At 39.6% G+C, this 22,216-nt stretch overlaps 1 protein-coding gene across 1 annotated transcript in view; it reads left to right on the plus strand.

Annotated features, from left to right (window-relative positions):
• MAST2 (microtubule associated serine/threonine kinase 2) overlaps nt 1-22,216 on the plus strand; it is a 187,152-nt gene that overhangs the window by 57,969 nt on the left and 106,967 nt on the right. The gene's annotated exons all lie outside the window — the stretch shown is intronic.

Below are 22,216 nucleotides of genomic sequence, written 5' to 3' on the forward strand. Positions count from 1 at the left end.
AGGTGTAATTTAGTTGTGTGGTGCTGGGAACATAATATTGATTTACCATGAATCAAGAGAAATAGCCTGTACCTTGCCTGGCTGTATGGATTGCAGCAATCTTGGGGAAACCTGTTACCTAAAAATGGTGCTGTAACAGAGTCCCTTCTCTTTGATAGTGATGGGGAGGTGAGTGTAGCCAGGTGAAAAATCCAGTTACATATCTAAATGGGGGAGGGGGGGGGGGGGTAGAGGTGCTTACATGCTGCTGCTGGGAATTGCCAATTTTCCATGTACTTAACTCACCCTTCTTGAAAAGACCAATTTTTTGAAAGCAATCCCTTGCATAACTTGCATTGAATTGAAAGCAGTGGAATGAGAGGGGTTTGGGGTAGATCTTGCCTTGTATTACTTGCAGAAATAACTTCATCCTTGTGTAGCATTTGTGTATCACTAGATAAAGATATTTTTTCTCTGTTTAAAAAAAATACCAAGTAAAATGCCATTTGAGGTAAAGCTGCAGTGACTTCAAAGAAGGTCAGGCTGGTCACTGTGGCATGTGAGTTCTTTCTGGGAGGCAGTAGTTCTCTTGGTCTTTAATAAGAGAATTACTGGATGAAGTGATTACTGTTTGTGTTTTTTGGCAGACAATATAATGCTACCAAAGGGTTTTACTAACTTCACCTTTCAACCAGAAAGAGCTGTATTATCTTACTGTTTGAGGGACTGGTGTATGGCTTTCATTCATTTACCCCTTAATCCTCAGGTGACCTAGTTTATCCTGTAGTGAGATGGCTTTAAATACCCTTGACATAGACCCTGACACTCAAAACAAAGCACTCCTGTGTTGGTGTCTTGGGTCTCTTTAGGTGCTCATGACTGATATCAGGTGAAAGTGAGTGTTTCAAGAAACAACTATTCATTTTTGGTTTTGGACTTAAAAAAAATTTCTCCATTGTAGGCAAATTGAAGCCTTGTCACAAGAGGGCTTTGCCTCCCCTCATTATTCCTCATTTATGCCACAGTGCAGATCCTTCTGCCAGATCCCACTTGTTCCACAGGTGAAGTGAGACAGAACTGTGCATATTCTATAATGGGACTCAAAAGGGGGTTTTATAGTTGAGTTCCTTCTGTTTTCTGAAAACTTTGGAGTTTAACAACCATCATTGCAATATTCTCTGCTTTTCTTTCAGGAAGTGAGCTTGATTAGAGGGCTGCTAAATTAACGTCAGCAGGGTGCATTGTGCAAATGAAACCTGACCACTTTAGAGCAGAGGGGATGTTTGAAATGGAATGGTTGCCTTTTTTTTCCCCAGCTGGCAACCTTGGTTTCTCCCTAAATACTCTTGGTGAAGAATTAGTGCTTCTAAACTCCTAGAAGGCAGATTTCAGAAAGCATTAAAATGATTCCTGTTGGTATTTCAAGAGCCCCCTGCTCTCTTGGAAAAGAACCAAAATAAAACCCAAAAAGTCAAGCCAGCAAGATACTTAGCTGTAGAAATAAAAAGAGGCCACCTTTGTACCTGGGCTGGGTTTTTGGGTCTTTGCTGAAGGTTCTTATGGGAATGGTTGATTTGACTTTTGTTAATTTTATAAAAAAAAGAAATGAACAAATGCTGTTTGTTTTCAGGAGCCAATGAGAGGCATAAATTTACATTGGTCTTGTGTGGAACAGGTTGTGGTTAGGATGGGTGAACAAAATATATGTGAAAGCTGCAAGCACAGTTTGGGATACTGAGTTAATTCTGATAGAACACAAAACAAAGAGAATTCCTCTTTAATATTTGTGTAACAAGCAGGTTTAGGGAGTATATTATGCTACACAAAGGCAGGGGAGAAAAACCTCTTTGCCAGTTTTCATCTTGGGTGTGTGCCAATTTTAAAAAAGCAAAACTAGAATACAATCCTATTATTAGTGTAACAGATCATGATTGATAGTTGTTATGGCTAGAAATTGGTTTTAAGTACTGTATTTTGGAACAGCTGGAGCAATATTATAGGCTTTTACCTAACATGCCTCTCTTAAAATCCTGTTTCTGCTCTCAGTCTTTCAACCATGCAGAGAGATGTATTTGGACAAGGTATCTATTTTTTTATCTGTTTGAAATAACACTCACTTTACTGTTCAATAATCAGCCCTCTTTTTTTCCCCTCTGAATCTACCATTTGTTATTTGTGTAGCTCTAAACTGCTCCATAGCAGCAAGAAAACCATGATGAAACTGAAAACGAAAACTGATTATGAAGACAAAAAAAATTTGTAAATATATTTGAAGTAGTAGTTATAGTAAAAAAATGTACTTAATTGCTTGAATAAAGATTTTTCCAAACTAAGGCCATTTTGAAGATTTATGCTTAAAAAAATGTAGCTAAAGGAGTCAAAGTAGCTGTAAAGATCATAAAATGCAATAAGAGAGAGAGAGCAATAAGGTAGAGATAAACATTCATAGCATTTGAGCAGGATATTAGTTTTCAAAGGTTAAAATATTAAATAAAATTCAGAGGAAATATTTCCTAATTAAAAATGAGGTAATGTGAGAAAAATGAAAGTTGAAATAGAAGTTGCACTCAGAGTTGTGGTCAATGCTTGATGTCCAAGTGGAGACCAGTGGTGAGGGGTTTGCTCAGTTGGGGCTGACCCTGTTTAAGAGCTGTGTTGGTGATGTTGGATTTGGGCACCCTCAGCACATTTGCTGGTGTCACCACGCTGAGTGGAGTGGGTGACATGCTGAAGGGAAGCGAGGCCATCCAGAGGGACCTGGAAATGTGTCAGAAATGGCCTGTGAGAACCTCCTGGAGGTCACCAGGGCCAAGTGCAAGGTCCTGCACATGTGTTGGGGCAATCCCAGCCACAGATCCAGGCTGGGACATAACAGATGGAGAGCAGCCCTGCCCAGAAGGAGCTGGGGGTGCTGTGGGGAGAGGCTGGACATGCCCCAGCCATGGGCACTCCCAGCCCATGATGCCAAATGTGTCCTGGGCTGCATCCAAAGCACTGTGGGCAGCTGGGAGGGAGGGAGGGAATTCTTCCCCTCTGCCATGTCTGGTGAGACCCACCTGGAGCTCTGTGTCCAGCTCTGGAGTCCCCAGCACAGGGGGGACATGGAGCGGTTAGTAAAAGACAAGTCTATATTTGAGCTTGTGTTTTGGTGGTGGCTGAGTGAGAACTTTGTGAGGTTAACAGGAAATTAGGGAGGCAGGAAGATGAAATCCAAATGCCAGGCTGTGGGAATGGTAAGAACCCAGAAGGTCCAGAGCCTTCCCGTGCCTTCCCATGTGAATCTTTATGCACAATGTTAATTCTTGTTACAGTGAAATGGGTTCTTGAGTCAGTAAACTGAGCAGTTGAAATCCCAAGTGAAAAGAGATACCTGTCAACCTGCTAAGAGTTGTTTGCCTTTGTAAATTTAACAGAAATCAAAGTCATGGAGACAAAAATGAAAAAGTAGAAGCTTTAGATTTAACAGTAGTAAGATGCTTAGAGGTTATTCACCATTGCTGCTGTGAAATAAACTAGTAGGTTATTGAATTTTTGTGTTTGGAAAAAATTACTTTAGAAATAATACACTAACTTCTAAGATCAGGCAGGCTAAACCAAATGTTTTAAAAATTGATTTATCAAGTAACTGTCAAGTTCTTAGGGAAAAACACAGAAATAAAAAGAATAGAAACCTCATAGGTAGAAACCAACAAAATGCTACATCCAAATAATTGAATAAGTTTCCATGAGAGAAATGCTGAAAGGATTGCTCTGGAAATATGCTTCTTGTGTTTTAATTGCTCTGTCAGAGAAGACGATCTCATTAAGTTTTGTTTCTCATATTAAAATCCATGTTTGGGTCCTGTAAGTGGTTCCATACATCATCTATTTCTATTATCTTTTACTCAACGTCTGAGTTGGTTTCAAATTCATATTATGGACGAAAGGTTGCAGTAAATGTTGAATCTAATCATATGGATATACTGTCTTTTGAACATTCCTGGAAGCAAATCTTATTTTGCTGCTTTAATATGTTTGAAGTCCAAATTAATCTTACACCTAGATTAGCATTACTGGGATGTGATAATGGATTAAGTACTGATCTTTTCTGCCCCCTGTTTCATCAGCTGCTTTCTTCTGCAGGAGTGGTAATTGCTTTGGAATGGAAATCTTCAAATAGTATTTCAGTTGATAAAGATTTGTGCAATATCCATGCAGATATTCTTTTGCATTAAAAAGGATTTTCCTACTATTTATTTTGACACATGTTAAATAGTGTAAGAGATATCAGAATGTGAATCGTAATTCCTTAAAGAACTCATGTAATAGCTGTATGAGTCGTCTAGCAGAAGTAAAAAATCATAACATGGAGATCCGCTCATGAAAATCTTAAAGTAAAAATATGAGTATCAAATAAGAAATAGAACACTTATCCTACAAAATACCTAATGCCACAGGACTCACAACATACAAAGCAACACTATGATAAGGGGACAATATGCAGTATTAGCTCAATGACAAAAATACAAACATTAGTACTAACAATACAAGAAAAGTGCTAATGTTGCTAATGTGAATAAGGTCTCCTGTTTTTTGTTACTGGTAAAAATTCATCTGTACTATTTTGATCTCAAACGTTCAAAGACAAAACTGTCAATTTCATGGAGCTTCAAATTAAAACATAACATAATCACAATTTTGGAGTCCAAATAGAAATACAAGCCAGCTTTTAACTTCAGATGAATTCTCCAGGGCAGGCAAGTGTTAAGAAAGTTAATTAAGATAATGTGAGTAAGGCTTTTAATGGACTTGCAGCTGTGCACGTGGCCACCTACTGCATCTGACTGAGATGGGGCAGCTTTGTGTCTTTGTGTCTTGTCCTTACCTGGGCAGCTCCAAGCATTTAACCACGGCCTGGTTTGCAGACAGTTTGAGAATTAACTGAGAAATAAGACCATTTATGCTGTTCCTCAAGGACAGTCTTGAAACAATGGGAAAAACCCAATTGCAATATTTAAGGGCAGCCAGTATGCACTGGGGTTGCAATAATAAAACCAGCTTGCAGGGAAGAGATTAAAACTTCACTAACAGCAAAATATTAAATATGATCACTTGCTAAAAACAATTTGAACTTTCAATAGAGAAAAGACATAATTGTACAAGAAATTGATTTTTGGGCATGGGAGGTTGCATTCTGATGCACAAGACATAATAACAAGCTAATGCTAAAAGAAAAGCAGGTTAGCTCCTGTTGTCCCCTGATGCTGGACAAAGTAGAACTTTCTCCAAAGTACACAGAATTATAATTTTAATTTTTGCACATAATACAAGATGCTGATGCATTACCAACACTGCTGGCAATCAGAGTTAGATCTGAAATAATCCTTCCTCAGCTAAGAAAGATTGCATCTTCATCTCCAGAAGCTGTTCAGGAGAGACCTGTCACTCTCCTCCTGTTGCAGTATTAATGGTGGAGATTAATCAAGTGTATTTCCAAAGTCCATATTGTAAGTATGTGCAGTATGAAATTTAATAACCAAGTCAAAATTCAAGTAAATATTTTCTCTGATTAACATAAAGGTGCTAATTCCTTTTTCAGTGGTGAAAAACCTCAGTGATTAGAGATGCAAAAACCTGAAGTAACAGCTCTTAATAGTTGCTGGTGGAATGGCAGTCAAATGACAAAGCCTTTGGATTCTTGGTAGCCCTTCCTTCTCTTGGAAGAAATCCTGATCCACAGTGTCTTCAGGAGTTTGATTCCTATTCCTGGAGTGCATCCTCATGTGAAAGGATGTGGTGATGTAGCTCCATCCATCCCAAATGACACGTTTATGGCATAAGAAGTATTTCAGCTGAGACTTCTCTGTATCAGCAGCAGATGGATCCTTCTGTAGTCCTCATTTGCTGGAAATTGGGGCTGAGAGTCTTGCAGCAAATCCCTCAGAAGTAAACTGTAGTGCAGTAGAATAATGGAGTGGAGTAAAAAGCCAAAAAGGTTGATTGTGCTAAAGAGGATTCACTGAAGGTGGGCCATAAAACAAACAAAAAAGTGCTCCCACAGAAAATGGCAATGGCAGCCGTAAAATCAGATAATAAAGGAATCCTACCATGAAGACAAAAAAGCAAAAAACAATTAAGCCTCCCCAGAGAATCAAACTAAACAGAAAACAAAAAGCAAACAGGCTTAGGACAGGGAGACACAGGCACAGAGCAGCAGCCATGTTGCCACTAAAAAAATCCTGTGCTTAAGCAGATTAGGAAAATTCCTCTTGCCCTAAGCTCTCACAGTTTGCCTGCTATATATATTGTAGGCTGTTTTTGAATGCCTCCATAAATTGCACATGTAGAAAATGCATTCCAGAAACCTGTGGCTTTCAAGCCTTTTGTTTTCCAAAGAAAGAATTCAGTTCTAAAAGGTGGTGTTGGAAATAATGCTGTAATCTGTGGTGCATCGGAACAAAATTTCCTCTTGTGGTGTCTTTGAGGTTTGTATATATACAAAAGAAAATGTGTGAACTTTCCATTTATCCCAGGAAAATAGAATTTCTTTGTGTCTGTGTATTCATAGAAATCGTGTGTATGTATGAAATAATGTATATATATTGTCCAATTGTATCTCTTTAGGACCACAAAGAGTTTAAGTACTTCATTGCTACTGTTTTACAAGCATAGTCTTCTGAAAATCAGGAACTTTTAGTTTCCATTTGTACGGAAATGGAAACACACCTATTTGTATGCATCATTTCTTGTGCCAGCATTGTCCTTTGTTCTGAGTGGCTTTCCTTCTGTGAGAATTCTTCCCTCAATTAATCCATGAGACTGTCCTCACTGCAGCCAGAGACTTCTTGTGTTGAAATGATGGCTGCCAGCATTTGAATATTCATTTTAGATAGACTGGAGGCTCTCCTTGCTGAGCTGTGGAAGACAGTGCTGTCACACTGCAGGTGTTTGAAGATACTTCTCCTTTGGCTAGAAAGAAAAGTTATTTCCTTTCTGATGAAAACCTGTTCAGTAGGGATTGGAGGGTTTTTTCTAGCTTTAGGCTCAAGTATGTATTCCATAGGAAAATGAATTTCAATAATAGTAGCAAGCTGTCTTGTCCAGGAGTCTGGCATTTTTCTTTGTGAACAATGTGCCCAGAACCAGACACGGCATCATAGCTGCTGATGTGCTTCTGATTGCGCTAATGCCATTATAATAATTTCCATATTATGTTCCATCCCGTTCCTAATGCTGCCTAACAGCCTGTTTGCCTTTCATTCCCCAATTAAAGCTGTCCATTGTCTTCACAGTTTATCCTTTGTCCTTTTTCAAATTAGTTCTAATTTGGCTGTATGTGGGTGGGTGAGGAGTGAGTTGTGTATATCTGATTCTGGCCCTCTTGCCTGATAAATTCCTCACATTGCCAGGGTTTACCGGAAACCCACATTTGATTCTGTGCAGTATCTGCTATTGCAGTGTAATCTGGAATTAAGTTAGGAAAACTCAATCTAAATGGAAAACTCAAATCTCAAATTTCTAACATTTTGCAGTAATAAAATAACAGCACATTTTTAAACTTCTGCCTTGGTTGTTTGGGTGTTTTGTTTTTTTTTTTTTTTTTTTTTTTTTAAGTTCTGTATGTAATATTTTTGTCCCAACTACAACATTAGCTTTCTGGCTGATCATCTGGGATGCTGACAATGCCCAGCCTGTTCAAAGATGCAGGAGTGAAAGGAAAAGAAATTTCTAACTTGTATGTAGAACAGGGGACAATGAAAAGAGTGGCTGTCATCAGCAAAGAGAGAATGCCTCAAGTCAGCATTTAAGAAGAAGCCCATCAACTCAAAAAACTGAACTTGCTCTTGGATAGATCTCACCTATTTTTAATTTACTTAATAAAAGTAGAATAGATTGGGAGGAGCGTAAGTTTAATTACTACTTGAAGGAGAAGCTTAATTAGCATTAAGTTCTAGTACCTAACACACTGTTAAACATAAGAGGTAGAAATCTGGTGTCTAAGTGAAGGCTTCTCCAGTTTTTGCAGAGAATGCAGCTCACATGATGGAGTCATGGTCTTCAGTGTGTTTGTGTGTGTGGTTCAGGGAGCTCTCAGCACTGAGAGCACAGGTTTGCTCTTAAAGTGCCTGAACTGGGCAAACCTAGTAGAGAGAGAGGCTCAGAGGTGAGACCTGCAGGGACACCACAGGGGCAGCTCCTCTGTGCTGCTGCTGAGGATGGACCTGACCTTTTGGATAAGATCCACCTTCCAGAGAGTGTCATTGCATCCTTCTGGTCTGAGGAGGCTCCTGCAGCACAGATGATGTCCCCAAGGATAAGGGGAAGCTGTGATAGTGGGTGATTCTGTGAATAAATGCAGTTAGCTCAGGTTCTGTGTGGGAAGTTCAGGGAGGGAGGCTTCCAGGGTAACTCGAGGTTGCTGAAATACAAGATTTCTGTGATAACATTCTCTGTAATACCTGCCAGTTCTGTGTGTGAGAATCTGTAGACAAGAGATTAGCAGCCCACATGTGTGGACAACAGAAAGGAGTAAAAAGGAGGAATTAGGTGTGATGGGAGCTGATCATGTCTTTGGGACTGAAGGCTTCTGCCCGGGAGGAACGCTGCACCCCAGTCAAGACAGAGTCATGCTGTGGGCACTAAAAAGGAATGCAGAAGGCTGAGGACAAACCCAAAACAGCATCTTTTTTAGAGATCAGTCTGCTCTTTTGTTATCCTGGTGAAGCACTGGCCCAGATTGAAAACTTCCATTGTTGTGACTTGTTCTAACTTTGCAGCTTCCCTTATCTTATTTAATGTTTCCTGATTGTTGCCATTGCCTTGAACTGAGAATTGGTAGCACAGCCCTGGAACTGTATTTTTGGCTCTTACAGGCTGGGTTTCCTGCCCAAAGGGATTCTGTGATGCATTTCTTCTGTAATATTTTTATCCTGGTAAATTTCATCCACAGAGCATCTTCCCTGCTCCCACAGCTTAATCCATCAATCCTGATAAGTAAATACTGACAGCACTATCCCACAGATCATCCTCCTGTGGGCAGGTGTGTGGGATGCCTGTTACAGAGGTGGCTGTTTGATGCCAAATATACTTTTGTTTTATTTTCCAGGCTTCTAGAATTCATGTAGAAGCACTTGTAAGTTCTGCTTTGCTTTATGCAGTATGGCACATGGTAGCTCCCTGGCATTGTAGCCAGATTCATTTCCCTTTCTTGTATCTTGCTATTATATTGTTTATTTGCCTGTTGGCTTTTTGAGCCCTTTTTTTGCTCTCTGCTTTTCCCAGGCTCCAGAGGCTTATTTGCTATGGTAGGAATATCTGAATCTGTGAAGCAAAAACCTTCTAGGCATGAAGGAAACCATAGATGGAGATTTTCAGACTCTACAATGAACTGAATTTCCCACCTTTTCCATTGAAATGAATGGACATTTGTGTAGTGTGGTTCCAATATTATTTTGAAAATACTATTTTTTGGTCAGTCATTTGCTTTAATAGTTTCTAGGTCTGAACAGTGGAATGCTGTTTAAGTACACTGAAATTAGGAAAACTTGAAGTTTTAAGATTGAAAATAAGATTTTGCTCTCCTCAGTATGGTAATTTTGCAAACAATTCTTTCAAGTTTGTATAACAGTACAGATTCTGCTTCCTAGAACCAGTACACATTTAAATGCTCTCTATCCATTTGCATTTAATGTTAAACTTGGGTAGAGAGGCTATAAATATTCAATTAGAATAAAATGAAAATGAGAAAATGAAAAGAATATTTTATTAATCTATAATGTCTATTGATTTTTAGGTGAGTAGGCATAATGTCTATTGATTTTATTTTTTTGAGGAGCATGTACATAGCCATTTAAGCACTCTGGACATAAATGCTGGGCAGCTTCTTTCAGGTGGGGGAGGGAATATGACTTGAGTTCCTTTTCCTTCATCTGGAAAATAACCCAACACCATGTTAACAAAGCAATAGACTTTCCCAGGGGCTCACCTAGTAAGACACCAGGCTCACTACATCTGAAAAACTGCTTTTAAATGTTTTTGTTGCCCAGTCTCTGATAGTTCTTGTGTCCAGGGGAGCCATCCTAGGATTTCTCTTAAATAAATACTAACCTGACTTTTATATTTGTTTCAAAGATAAATACTTCTATAAAAGCAAGTGATGGGCAGAAAAGAAATATTCATTATTTAAGAAGCTACTGTGGAATTAAAACCAGTGAAAATAAAGTGATACCTGTGACACACCTTCTTTCTAATAATGTAAGTGAGGAAAGATAATTTGAGATGTTAAGTCTAAATTGTCACTTAGCACATATGTAAATCTGGACTAACCCCAGGGGCTGCACTGGGTTTGTTTTGGGTGTGTGTGTGTTAGAGAAATCCCCCTATAGCCAGTCATCTGTAATTCCTTGAGTAGATGGTGGGTTTGCTTCCTGGTGTTAAAATTCTGAATTCAACAAGTACAAAGTTTGCATTAAAAACAAATCTTTAAATCTCCAAAGTTTCTTTCCTCCTGATTAAACTGAAATGTTTAAAATACAGTGGTGAATTTGGAGCAATGTTTCAGCTCCAGGAATAGGATTTAAATTGGAATTTAAGTGGGAATCACCATCTTGCCTTTTCTTTGCTGTGCTTTTTACATTGTGAGAAACTGAAAAGTGAAACATGTTAAAAGAGCTTTGAGCCTGTTCCAGTCAGACCACATTGGAACTATTTTATCAGTTTCTAAACTGTTTTATTGAAATGAAAATTATCAGTTATCACAGAATTTAAATTTGGAGGAGAATTAATGAAGTTAATTCAATTTTTGTGTGAGCACTGAATGATTCTACAGGATCACTTTAATGCTTTTACTAATCCTTTGTTCTGGCTGCTGAAGTTGCACTTCTGTTGTGAGAATTTGGGAACACCAGGACAGATTGTGGCAGCACTGCCTGAGAGAAAACATTGTGGAAATAGGGATTAAGGAGTTAAACATCTAAGGGAAATAAACCAAGAACTTTCTTGATGAAGAAGATAACTTATCATACCAAGGAGCATGGGTAGATGGTTGCTATCAGGAAATGAAACCTTGAGTCATTCTTTGAAAGCTATTTAGGTTAGTTCTTCACAGATGGTCCCTAAACTTCAATTTTTTTGTTATTTCTTTGAAGTTTGGTTCCCCTCAAACAAAAATGGAACAAGTTCAGCGAAAAATCTCATAAGGCTTTTTTCCCCATTAGTTATCAATAAGAATTGCTTTATTGTCCACAACAAACATTCTTTGTATAGGAAGTCCTCTAATGTACACATCAAAATTGTAACTTCTACTCTGAAAAAAGCTGTTGAGTTTGGGCTGATTGTTAGTGAAGTGGGATAGACAAAATAAAATTACAACAAAACTTCAAAAACGGCAGTGGGAAAGCTTGTGCAGAGGTATAGACCTGGTTTTTAGTAGTGTGAGCGCCATTTGTACTTAAATGCTCCTATGTACTGAAGCTTTTTGTCTGTTAGATAGTTTGCAGTTTCCATGCTGCTTTTTCTTTCCAGTATGAGTAGCTTTTTTTGTGGCTTTTATGAAATATGTATCAGAGGATTTGGTTCTGGTATTCAAGTTCTCCTACAGCACATTACAGACATGGAGTTAAAAACATTGTATTAAAGACTTTTGGCTCCCCAGAAGCTATTCTGAGCTGAATGCTTTAATCATGCATTGAATTCAACCTGAAAGTGTGAACAAGGCCATTGATTAGACTTGTGGTTTTGAGACCTGTCAAGTTGAGGAAAAGCCCCTTCCCAAATCCTCTTTGAAGAAAGAGACTGTTCAGTGACAATTGGTGATGAATTTTCAGGTACTGCGAAGTCTTAGGAAATTTTTTCTGTACCCATAAATGCAAACAGGAATATACCTTAAAACCTCACTTTGAAGCCAACTGCTGAATTAAAAAAAAAAAAACCCTTGCAGTTTCTTCTAAAAGGAGTAGAGGATGAAGAGCAATGCACAGCAGAGAAATTACAGTGCAGACAGTCCGCAGTACCTGCAAGGCTTTTCCTGGTGATGAAGTCAGTGCTTGTTCTAATTTGAAGTATGGTAAAGGACAGAAGGCAGAAGTTTTTGATATTGATTAGTATCTTTTGTCTTGATATCTTCAGGAGAGTCCATATTTATAATTTAAATGCAACAGAAAGAGAATCCTTGCCAGAACATGTCCTTGTAATAGAATCAGCTGTTTCTGTCAGCCCATTACAGAGCACAGTAATCGCCCATCAGAGCTAAAAGTCATTAGGCACAGTCTGCACTTTCTCAAATCTGTGCTTTGGGAGTGAGTGCCTGGATTTTACCACTGCTTTAATTGGGGATGAATTTTCCTTTACTCTGAAACAGATCTCTTGGCACTGAGTAAACCTGAATTATCCAACTATATTAAATGTAGGGTAGTTCATTAATAAATCTGTAAAAGATGCTTACATGTATCCCATGCTTTTTCATAGGAGAAATCTGAGTGATCCAAAAGCTTCAGTTCTCTTGACATTTGCAGAATTTATGATGTAACTGTAGGACAGAGTTGGATGTGGTTATTTAAAAAATGTGCCCAGGGATGAGGTTGGTCAGTGTCTGTGGTTCCCAGCTCACCCGTCTTTCATTTTGAAAGCAATAAATGCTGCTTTTGTGAGATATGTTCTGTCTCTTCTAAGCCTGCAGTTGTTCTTACCTACACGAGTAGAAAACTTTCCCCACATTGGGTTTGTTCTGTAAATGAATGCTGGTTTTGGCCTAGAACCACTTTGCAGTTTCTTATTTTATATTCCATCTTATAGCATTGTCACACTGTTGAACCCTTGAAGTTAATATAAGATTGTGATTTTAAAATTAGAGTTCAGTTGGTGATTATTACAGTTCTATCTCGCTGAAGTGGAGAGGACAATTTAATTACTTTTTTCTAATATATTTTTTTTGTCTTTATGATTAATTTAAATATGCCTAAGCAGAAAAAGCCCCACCAACAAGTCTGAAAGTATGCATGAAAGATGATAGGAAAGCATGTTCCAGTTTAATGTTTGGTTTTCACTGAAATGATTGTTTTTCAGAACTAATAATAAAAAGTTGTGGTATAAAGGCTTTGTGTTATAACTGAAATGAGTCATGCTAGGTGTGTAACCACCTTATATATCCAGGGGGTGAATATTCTTCCTATACAGATAATATGTGTAAATGTCAAATAACTGTGGCTTTTGCTTTTGGTGAAAAAATTATTTATTTTTGAGGAATGAAGCAACAGAGCCCTTTCTTTCATCACATTTGTCAAGGGTTTATGCTCCAGTGTGGAGCCCAGCAGGCATAAGCAATATCCGAGGCTATTCACTTGTGAGGGCAGAAAGAGAAGTTAAAATTCTCTTGTTTGCTTACAGAGGTGTAAATACTGTCTGCCTCTGATTATTCCAAGTTTTCACATGGTGCTCAGCATGTGGATTTCTTCATTAAGTGGATGATGTCTGTAACTATTCCTTTGCAGGAAATGCTCAGAGCACCCTGTCTGTCCCTCCTTCCGTAGTTTTGTGAGGAGCAGTGATTTGAGAGGGGTAAGCTGAAGTGCCTCATGTAGCTTAGCTAAGCAGTGGAAAATTACATCTGCTTGTTCTGTAAATAATGTCCAGTCAGAGCAGATGTAATTAACTACTGAACTTAATGGATGCCACATGAGGTTACAGATGCTATCAGTCATAAACTAGATGAAGGCAAGGGAGCTTTATTTGCTTGGAAATCCTTTTAGGACTAATTACTAAATATCTTTAAAATTGATTGCTTATGCTTTCAATTTCTGAGAGTGTTTTCCCATATCTATGTGGAATGGATTTGATGCAGCTTTAAGGAGGGATGGGAGACACCTTTATTGTTGAGGCTTTTTGAGGAACTAAAAGATTTCTCTTCCCTGGGACTTTCTCCCAGAGCTTTACTGTCAGGAAACTTGGTGTTATTTTAGGGCTCTCCAGCTGTCTGGAAGCACTGGCCTGACACATGTTTCTTTTTGTCTAAATTAATTGAGAAATAGACAATTGTAAAGATAAAATTCTACTGGTGTGTCACAAGTCTTAGCCTAACATTGACAAAGCAATTGGAGACATGGGCAGTGCCTCTCAAAAACAACTACCAAATTTCATTTCTGCCTGTTTGCTTTCAAAGACTTCACACCTGGGGAGTCAGTGAGAAACCAGCCTGACCGACTTTGGGCTGGTGGGAGAGATCTGCTGCTGACATTAACACTGAACTGACCATGTGCCTTTTGTTCCTTCAACTATGGTATTGAAGAATGTCCAATTTATTTTAATATAATATAATACCAATGTATCTCAATATAATTTTAGGGGCAACCTTTGATTTTTGTTCATGGTCTGTATTAACAGTGCACTGAATTAATATGAGCTGATGAGCCAGGGCTGGAGTTTTCATGAGATGCTCATTGTTTTATATAGATTTTTGTAGGATAAACCAGAAAGGTTCTTGTGGAATCCTTTTGTTAGGCTTGGTTATTCAGTTTTAAAGAGATATTTAAAGAGTTTTAAGAATCAAATTGGTTGTCAGGTGGCCTTGATGACAGTTAATTTGTCTAGAAACAGCCTGTTAAGGAGTAGATGTGTGTTTAGTAGAAATATCAACTGACTTAATCATAGATTAATATTAGTATGAGCTACAAGGGAGAGAATAACACTGGATTTGTTTATTTGTAATGCTCTTGGCATTTTTAGCAGCTGTGACTGTTTCCTTGTGACCATTGCGTGCCCAGTCTTGAAGGAATTTTTGGTGCAAGTCAAGACAGAGTAATTTTAAGAGTGGTTTCTAACAATAGCGTTACAGCTGGAGCTCAGTACAGCTCTGAGATGAGACTCTTCCCTGCATTTTCTACATTTTTGCAGAATGTGACCTTTTGACTTAAATTTCTGAAACTGGCGCCGTCTGGCAAAATGGAAGAGAATTTTGAACAGTTGCTCCCATTATTTGGGATGAGTGTTCAGTGCTGGGCAGGCTCTTTCACCCATCAGGAATCTGCTTCATGGCCTTGTAAAACTAGAATTAAGTAATGAGAAAGATTAATGAGCTGTCTAAGCTGTGTGCTTTATTACTCTCAGTATTCCTTTGCCTTTAGGCTAATTTGTGCAAAAATATATAAGGAAGATTTGGAGCATTTATTATTTGTGTTATTTCTCAGGTTTTAAAGTATTACCTTTTATTTACAGAGGACTACCATGTGTCTCACTTTTTATTTTGTTGCTACACACACACACACACACACACACACACACACACACATTTTGGGTTGCTGCTGTTGTTTAATTTGGAGAATAAGTCATCATAATGATCTTCCAGAGCTGCTGCTGTTGCAATTTATGGATTGTCTGTTAGGAGAGTAAATTCATAGTTTTTCTTCTGCTCTGCTGTTTTTTTTTCTATGCTTCTGCATCACATCTAGGACTCTGGGTTAAAAATTCAAGCTGTAATATTTAAATTTCCTTTTTCCTGCTAGTGAAATTGCACCTTAAAAACATTGTCTCTTATGTGCTCTGTAACATTTAAAAGTAAGTTTGGTAAGTGTACTTGAAGAGGGCTGCTTCTATGGTTGGTTTTATTTTTTTAGCCTTGAGGAAAGCAATCAAATTAATAGTAAATTAGTTTGCTGATGTCTAAGTATTGAACAGCTGAGTTTCTGTACCCCTGTTATTGTGACCAGGGCCCTTAGAGGTTGTCTTAATTTTCAAAGGCCACTCTTTGTTTAACCACAGCTGAAAAGCTTGGGATCGAATATAAATCTAGGAATTGTCTTTATTATGGGAAGGAAGAGACTTCTGCTTGGCTGAGGGCATGAAATCAGAGTGACCCTGTGCTCCTGGTCCTGAGAAACAGAGATAGGAACGAATCCTGTGGAGGAAATGGAGCTGCAGGACTGCAGTCACTCATGGCTGTGGCTGCTGAGGACGTGTGGGTGCCCCCTGAGCTGTGGAAAAGCTGTGCCTTGTCCTGGGGCTGGTCCCTTCATCCCTTGGGAATGTGGTTTGCATCCCTTGTTTTTATTGCCATTTGCCAGTCATGACGTGTGGTTTCAGTCCTGTTTGTTGCCATGAGCAGTTGTCCACGCTGTGCACTGAGTAATGTTGTATTTTGGGCTGGAAAACATGATGTAATGTACAAAATATGGAGCAGACACTCCAGCTTACTAAAATACATATAGATATAGTGTATATATATATACACATGGGAGTGGGCACTGAAAATATTCTGAGGAAAGTGTGAATTCTTGCCTGTTTTGAGATGTATTCTGGAATTATTTTAGGTCAAGTAGCCAAAATCCATAATCTTATGGAAAGCCCTGAGGTTAAGTGATATGAAGGGTTAGTGGGAAGCTCCTGGTGACATATATTCTTGACAGGTTAATGCACAGATGTGACCTGGATCCTTAGCTTTGCTTACCAAAGAATAAGTTTCTGTTGCCCATTCAGAAGGGCGGGTGGGGGAGGGAAAATAATTTGCTATGTTTGAGAATTTTACTTGAAGTTTAAAGAGCTTTTAGCTTTATTTCCTTCTGCAGTAACTCTAATTTGAAATAAATCCAAAGGCTTTTTATTTTGCTGACTAGTAAGGGATTTCTAAGCTGAAGAGAAAAGAAAGACTGGAAGATCTAAAAGCATGAAATGCATCATTGGCTGATTTGTGACCTGTGGGTTGAAAGACTGATATACACTGAATATTTAGAGAAGTAGGGCTTCCTGATAGTTAAACAGCTGAGAGTTTTTTCCCCATTTGGTTTTATATGTTAGTTGCAAGTGGTATTTTTATTGTCATGCAGCTTCTGCTGAGGTAGAAAATGAATCAAACAATAACTTTCTTTTGCTTTGAACTTGTAGCATGTTTAGGGTAGCACTGGGTGAACAGATACCCTATGGACTATTCTGGTGTCACACACATTTTTCTGGAGGCTGTGGCCCTTTGCTACCATGAAGTGAGATTTCTTAGGAAAGGGTGGTTCCAGGCAGTTTGTGTGGCACTGGGAATATAGAGGGATGCCCTGGGACTAAGCTATCCATGGCATTTCAGAATTTGTGTGATGGCAGACATAAATTCAGTAGAGTGCAGAGAAAGGTCTGGGAATTAAATCCATGCCCTCTGAATATTTTGAATGGTATTGGCAAGAGGCTGGGTATTCGTTTTCTGTATTTTAAGTATCTCTGTAGCTAAGCAGATGAGCTAACAGTATGATCCTGGATTTAGTTTCTAGAAAGTCAGTAAATTACAGAAAATATCTGCAGCATATTCTGTAGGTTCATCTGACCTTCAGTACAGATACAGTTTCAGTGTTGCTGTTTAAAATTCTTCACTGATGAGTTTGGGAAACAAGTTCAGATGTAATCATTTCTAGACAGAGAAATTGAGAAGTGCTGTTTTTAATAACCATTTACAGTGATATGGTGAAAAGAAGGAAATTATTTTTCCTGACAGATTCTGATAGCAGAAAGAAAAGCTTAGCATGGGGCATTTTTTTTTTTCTTAATCACCATGAAAAATTCTTTCCTGTTAATCTGATGGATGGATTACAGTTTGTTCTTGCACGGCCAGGTTGTACTTTCCATCAGAATTGGAGATTCCAACCCTCATTATATCATTTCTGTAATGCAAATGGTTATGTATAGAGGGAGATTTAATTAATCCCCTGCTGGTTGGTAGTATACCCTAAAGCAAACATAGTCAGCAAAGAAAAAAAATTAAAACAAGAGTGCATGGTACCAGGTCACTGACTGTCAGTGGAATTTCATCATCTGTGAAATATTAACTTATTAACTGAAATGTATTTACTCTTATAGCTGTAAAAATATTTGTCTATTGTCCCAACTGGTATGATAGTGAGTACCTTGCAAGGGAGCCAAGGTCAAAAGCAATCTCAGGAATCATGCTGTCTGCTCTGGCAAAAATATGGAACATCCTGTGTGGTGATGGTTCTCATTTTAATTTGCAAGGACTCCATTTAAGCTGCCATCAGTGCAGGCTCCAGCATCCAACTTTGCCTGTGGGTCTGTGCCATATGTGCAGATACATATTCAAGGACAAATTACAAGACTGAGAGAAAGTGACAAATTTGAGTGATGGGTTCCTGTTTTTTCACACTTTTGTAACATAACGGATCTGCTGGAACGATGTGGGCTGTATTGTAGGTCAGTGAACAAATAAATTTACAGACTTTATTTCCTCTCCATATTGTGTGCACACACCTATGCAAAAAGCCAGCACTCTTCCTGCTGCCTGAAACATTCCTGTTTTCAGAAGCAGTTTCTGTATATAAAAAAACCACAACTGAATAAATGTTTCAGTATCTATGTCCTAAACAATGTATTTTACAAACAAAAATGATCTTTCAAATGACTGGTATTTTTTCTCTTTAGCCTCCTTGCTGCCTGTAAAATGAGAATTGAGTCTTATTGTGAAACCTCTTCTGTAGCACGATATGGTGTCCAACTGATTTTATAGCCTCATGATTGAGGTGATGAACTTAAGATAAAAGGAAATATAAGGAACTCTTTTGAAGGCAGATATTTGAATCAGCTTTTTATAAATTCTGCGATGCTGATTTTCTTTCCCAAGGTTCCTTTTTAACTGCTCATCTAAAAATCTGCTACTTCTTTTGTCTTGTAGAGATCAAGTTGTATGTTTAATAATTATGCCCTGAAATGTGGAACTGGTACAAAAAATTAACTTTCAGAACAGTCTGTTCTTGTCATTTGGGTAGTGCAAGATTTAATACACTCCTTATTTTTTAGGATCTGTGAAAGTAGTTCTTTATTTCCACTTCTGAAAGTTCTTTGTGAATAATATGCACCAATATTTTATGGTGTTCTTATGCTATTTAGCACTTCATATAAATCAAATATAAATGTAAGCCTCTGTTTGGAGGGTTATATTGTTGACCTAGAGAGCAGGTGGCATGGAGCTGGCTGGAGTAATAATGGTAATATAAATATAGCTGCTGGCAGCACAAGTGCTCAGGGAGGCAGATGTGCTGTTGGGAGGGGCAGTTTGGAATCTTGCAGGTTCCTGTGTTGTTCTCATCAGAAGGGTGGTCTTTAATGAAAAATGTCCTTCAGGATAAACTAGCATATTAAAAGCATTACAGCTGCACCCTTTAAATAGTGTTTCAGACCAAGGAATCACAGCTCAGCACTCTTTTATTAGTTATCTCACCTCTTAAAATGTGATTTATTTTTTCAGGATACATGGAAATGTAATGCCAAACTCCTTTGTGGTGTGGGTGGAAACCAGTTAAATCATACCACCTACCTCATAATTTACTAACTAAAACATTTAATCTCTACTATAAGTGATACTATATATTATTCTGAGTAACTTTAACCTTTATAGAGTGCTTGTGAAATGCTGTTGGACTTACATTTTTCATAATTATTGAATCACTGCTTTTGTAGTGCTGCTCCATAGGTTTGAAACCACCCTGTCATTATAAGATACAAACTCTCTGTTGGTCCCATTGCACACACTGAAGTGTTGAGCTGTCTTAAGACCCAGCTGAGTCTCAACCCTGCCAGTGTATCCCCATCTCTGGGGGGCATTTTCGCTGTCCCCTTGATCCCCTGGAGATCTGCAGTTTTCTCCTGGCAGTGGCATCCTCAAAAAGGAAATAGTGTAGCAGTGGTCTGCAGTCTGCTCCCTCCTTTCCATCCCCAGATGTTTTCTCTCTGGGATGTAACTTCTTCACACACAAACTCTGGTGATCTGGGAAAGCAAATCTCATCATTACACTGCTCGTGGTTGTGTAATGTCCAGCTCTGGTGCTTTTGCCTTGGCCCGTTTTGGGGGATTTTAGGGGCTGTTACCAGCTCTGGAGAGGCAGAGAGCTCGGAGAGTTCATTGTCATTTCTCCAGAGGCCAGGGAAAGTGCTGCAGAGGCCAGGACATGGTGGGCTGTGTGGCTGTTAGGGTTTGTGAAGGGGATTTTAAGACTGACATGAACTGAGGCATAGTGGAACAACAGGTATAAAAATTGATTGTTTTGATTGTGCTCTTTGTTGTCAAGACCACAGTGGTATTAAATGGGAACTGCTGCCTATTGATTCAACAGCTGCAATGTGTTTGTCAAGGTGGTGGTGCAGAATGAAGACAATTCCTGCATGGATAGGATAATATTTCAATTGCATTGAGATGTCATCTGCCAAGACTTTGTTCCTTCCTTATTTGGAAACTCAGTTTCCAAGAGATGTTTTCAGGAACAAAACCCCAGGCAGTCCTCCTCCTAACCTTGCATGGATTTTATCCTGAATTTCTTACATTATAGGAAGTATTAAAGGTCATATTGTTTGAGTAAAGCAAGAGTTCTGTAAGGGAAAGGATTTGTCCATTCCTGTTCCTGGGCCATGTTTCTTGTGATGTATGTCTGGTAATTACAAGTCACAATTACCAGAGCTGTGCTGCTGCAAGGGAGTGTTCCCTCTTTAAATGACTTTTCAGCTCTAATGACTAGAGCAAAGCTTGTAAAAATGAACCCTAGAAGTTAAAAAACTAGAAGGTAGTTAGATTTAAAGGTCACTGTTTTGCTTTTTCATCCAGTACTATGAAATTCCAGAGTTTTATACATACATTCTAAACATTTCTGGGGCTTACTGTGGTGGAATCAACAGAAACACATCGTTTGAATAGAAAAAGTGCCTTCTGCCAAGAGGTGCCATCTTCTTTGAAAAGCATAAATTAAATACAGCTGCTCATATGATGAAAGAGATGTATATGCATGTCTAAGTAACACACTATCCAAAGAAGCAGGATAACATATAGTACCTATATCTTATCTATTTTTTATTCATTTGCAGTAGAAAAAGCTGTCCTTGCTACATAGGTTTCACAGTTGGAAACTAATTCTTTCTAACAAATGAGAGTGGAAGAAATACCTTTTTTAGAATATAAACCACACAACCTGTTATAGATGCTAATGATTTATTATCTTACGCACTTGAAGTGTTTTGATTAGATCTTGACAAGTTTGTCTGACGACAGGAATTTATTTCTCCATGCTGTAAGCTGTCAGCCTTGATAATTCACACATGGAATTTGCTCGGCACTGTTAAACTGTAATGAAATTTCAAATTATGGAGAACTATTACTTGAAAAGAATAATGGCATGTGAGAGTTATTTATTGACTTATTTGTTATTAGTGACTGTAACTTTTTGGTATCTTTGAAAAACTTCAAGCCAAATCCAATGTGTTACTGATCAGACCAGTCAGTGCCTGTCAATAGCATTGTTAGTCATGTCAGTCAGCACAAACACTGTGGCTAAAGATGGAGAAGAGATTACCTTACCAGTGTTATAGATTTGATTTTTTTCCCTATTGATTTTTTTTTTCAATATTCAGTGAAAACACTGAATTTTTTTTTTTTTCTTAGAGGGGATGAAAAACATATCCCGTAGATCAGTACCCTGACATCCAGCTGGTGTTGGCCTTGCTGGTGCTTGCTGTGCTCAGCCGAAGCCAATCAGCCGGGGATGAGCCCGGCCCGTGCCGATGTTTTAAGGAGAAAACCTCCAGAATCGGGGCCGGGCCGGCGGCCGCGGCTGCCACCTGGCGGTGTCCGGCGGGAGCGCAGCCCCTGCGGCCGGGCGGGGCCGGGGACTGCGGACAGGGGACAGTGCCCGGGGGGAGACAAGGGACAGTGCCGGGGGACGGACAGTGCCCGAGGGGGGACAAGGGACAGTGCCGGGGATGGACAGTGCCCGGGGGGGGACAAGGGACAGTGCCGGGGATGGACAGTGCCCGGGGGGGGACAAGGGACAGTGCCGGGGGACGGACAGTGCCCGGGGGGGGACAAGGGACAGTGCCGGGGATGGACAGTGCCCGGGGGGGGACAAGGGACAGTGCCGGGGATGGACAGTGCCCGGGGGGGGACAAGGGACAGTGCCGGGGATGGACAGTGCCCGGGGGGGGACAAGGGACAGTGCCCGGGGGGGGACAAGGGACAGTGCCGGGGATGGACAGTGCCGGGGATGGACAGTGCCGGGAGGGGACAGTGCCTGGGGATGGACAGTGCCCGGGGGGGGACAAGGGACAGTGCTGGGGATGGACAGTGCCGGGAGGGGACAGTGCCTGGGGATGGACAGTGCCCGGGGGGGGACAAGGGACAGTGCCGGGGATGGACAATGCCCCTGGGGTGGGGACAGTGCCGGGGATGGACAGTGCCCGGGGATGGACAGTGCCTGGGGATGGACAGTGCCGGGAGGGGACAGTGCCTGGGGATGGACAG

The sequence above is a fragment of the Ammospiza nelsoni genome, chromosome 9 (genome assembly GCF_027579445.1).
Source record: "Ammospiza nelsoni isolate bAmmNel1 chromosome 9, bAmmNel1.pri, whole genome shotgun sequence".
Classification (NCBI taxonomy): Eukaryota; Metazoa; Chordata; class Aves; order Passeriformes; family Passerellidae; genus Ammospiza; species Ammospiza nelsoni.